Source organism: Rhagoletis pomonella, unplaced genomic scaffold (genome assembly GCF_013731165.1).
Source record: "Rhagoletis pomonella isolate Grant_MI unplaced genomic scaffold, Rhpom_1.0 Rhpom_scaffold_00004, whole genome shotgun sequence".
Lineage (NCBI taxonomy): Eukaryota > Metazoa > Arthropoda > Insecta > Diptera > Tephritidae > Rhagoletis > Rhagoletis pomonella.
The window spans coordinates 37,208,787-37,212,175 of NW_023458558.1; positions in this window are offsets into that span (position 1 = coordinate 37,208,787).

Here is a 3,389-nt window from a genome sequence, read left to right on the forward strand (position 1 = left end):
GTGCCGCTACGGTACTATCTACCCCTAAAACCTGATTTGTGTCACAGTCTGGAAAATGGGTACGAAGAAGGAGTTTGAATGTCTCCTTAGAACTATTGGTCCATCCCCCTTTTTTCTTTTTTATGAAGGAAGGATTGCTGTATTCCTTGGATAGGATCCTCTCCATTCTTGCGGATTCTTTCATTCATTCTATATAAGAGCAGAAATCCCTCCAGGATACCTGTTTTGCTTTGCGAATTGCCTTTTTGTAAATTCTCAAGCTATCTTTATAGGTTCCCCTTGGAATAGCTTCAGTTGGAATCTTTACGAGACTCTTTCCTGAGGGCGATCCATAGCCTTTACGAATTTGCTGCACTGCCATGGACGTTAAATAGCTATACCAATGTTTCCCAAGTTTATTACTGACCACACTGGCAATTTGCCGCCTGTTTGTTCTCTTTGGGTTACGAAAAGGAAGGGAAATATTCAGCCTAACCGATAATTTGAATAGTACGTAGAAAATGATTTCCAATCAGATACCCGTCAGTTGTTTACCCTAATCCTACCTCTACTACTACAAACGTTAGTTGGCGTTATATCCAGCACTTCCTCCCGCCCCCTAAAAGTATCAGTGCTAGGAAAAGTGAACGTAGGAGTGCTACTCCGATTACAAATTATTAGTGCTAAGAATGCAATCGAAAAGAAGCTCACCTATTATTCTGAGCTTCCCAGATCGAATGCCGGGAGTTACAATCGCATCCGATAAGTAGATTATCCGATTGAAAATTCTCCACTAGACTACGAACCACATCCGGTGTGGCATGTAGTACGAGGCAACGACCATGCTGGTACCACCAGCCGCTACGAGTTTCGTAGCTATTAGATTCGATGAGCTGTTGGAAGGGATGAAAAGTATGGTATTGAGAGTTAACTACAACATAAGATCTAGGTTTGACGCCCGATTTCTTGTAGAAGTCCTAAGGGGCAGCTCCTTAACCTCGGTGTTCCCTTCCGAGGGCTCCTGAATGAGTGCGATGTCGACATATTCATCCAGCAGGAAGACGGAAAGGTAGTCCGAAGCCAGCCTCGAGTGGTTAATGGAGGTTAATCTGGACAACCTTCCGACCAATTTTCAATTCGTGTCAGCAGTTTGTTCAGCGAGCAGCATGCCTTCCAGCAGCTTATTTGCGTCGTCGATCACGTCAGGCTCTTCTTTTTCAGCTTTGTTCGCCCGAAAAATTTTGAATTTGCCTCGACGGATACCAAACCTTTCTTCGCACAGTCTGCTTTTTCCAAAGGCTTGATGCTATCCTCTTCAGTGAGGAGTAAGATGGACATGCTGGTTGTTTGTGACTCCTCAGCCTTAAGGATCACCCAGTCATCCAACGGTATTTCGCAGTTGTGTGTACGTAGCGCCGCGCTATTCATCTGCACATGTGGGAGCCAAATGCAAGCTCTTGGCCTACAAGGGATGCCGCTTTCGCGTAAAACCTGGCCAAATATATGAAAATGGTATATATTTTTCCAAGCGATCCACCTCATCTCTTCATATTCGGTTTGACTTAAACAATTTGAAACCTTCCGGAAATATTAGCTTAAATGGTCTGTTTTTGAATCCCGTTGAAAATTAAATAAAATCAAGATGGCGGTTGAAATATGGTGTCTAATCTAACTGCGAATTAGATTTTGCTTTACACTTTTTATGCCTCTGGAGAACCCAACACTAAAAACGATAGACAAATGGCAGCTTTTTATGTTTAGGTGTATCTGATTACGAAGCTGGTGCCTGGTTTAAAAAGTTCAAAACGGCGCATCCAATATGGCGCCAAAAAAATTAAGATCGATCAAATTCGCTTAAAATTTTACAATCGAGGGTTCTTCAGATCGCCGAACGTACATCGAACGGACGTACATGCCGTATGACTAAAACTCTCATCTCGGCTGGGTAACTCATACGCCATGTACGTACATAAGTTCGATTGTAACTTTTACGCGATACATAGTAGATCCAATATGGAAAAATTTTCGATATGGTTGAAAGCAGCGTGAAAAGTTGTATCGAGCCACATTTTTGCTTTTTGCGTAGCTAAACGGTTGGTATTCGAGATTTATGCCGGTAAATGTGTGTACGGATCGGACCATTTTTCATTAAATTCTATAGTCAGGGAACAGGCTAACTCACAAAATTAATCAGTGCAGCCAAAATTGTTGCACTCTGATGCTAAATTTAGTCAAAAACAAGTAAGAAAGTCTAAGTTCGGGCAGAGCCGAACATTAAATACCCGGCGCAAGTATTATATATATGTTTTCCACCTTTCCTAAAGCTACCGCTACATGATAAGCCGGGGCGTATACATTTTAAGTAAATTAGCGTCCTTAAATTTTGAAATATTAAAATTTCAAGCATTTCTTAAATTTACCGTTATATGAAAAGCGGCTTCAATTTTAGTCCGATTTCAACAATTTTCAACGGTTTGCTTTTATGTGGCAAGCACAATAACCATACCGAGCTTAGTACAAATTGCTAGAACGGTTAGCGAGATACATATATGTGATCACAAGTGGGCGGTGCTACGCCCATTTTCCAAAATTTTGTCATAAATGTATTTCTTGGTAAAGAATTGTTGCAATCATCAATTTTGAATAAATTAGCTTCAATATTTACTGATTTATCGAAGATTTTGTATTTCTCGAAATTACCGTTATATGGGATGTGGGCGTGGTTATTGTCCGATTTTAGAAATTTTCGGCCAATTGGTATGCTGTACCAGGACCAACAACTTTGCCAAGTTTGGAAGAAATTGGTGTAGCGATTACCAAGATATACACATGTAACCATAAGTGGGCGTGGCTGCGCCCATTTGCCAAAATTTTGTAATGCTCTTATTTTTCGTATAAAACTCATTGCAAATATCAATTTTGAGTGAATTATCTTCAGTAGTTACTAAAATATCGCAGTTTTCGTTTTTCTGAAAATTACCGTTATATGGGAGGTAGGCGTGGTTATTGTCCGATTTTTAAAATTTTCGGCCATTTGGTATGCTGTGCGAAGGTCAACAACTGTGCCAAGTTTGGAAGAAATTGGTGCAGGGGTTACCAAGATATACACATGTAACCATAAGTGGGCGTGGCTACGCCCATTTTCCAAAAATTTATAATATTCATGTTTTCCGTCTGAAACTCAATGTAAGTATCAATTTTGAGTGAATTATCTTCAGTAGTTACTAAAATATCACAGTTTTCGTATTTCTTAAAATTACCGTTATATGGGAGGTAGGCGTGGTTATTATCCGATTTCGCCCATTTTCAATACCATCCGTCCCACGCCCAAAAGAAGTTCACGTACCAAGTTTCGTTAAGATATCTCAATTTTTACTCGAGTTATCGTGTGCACAGACGGACGGACGGAC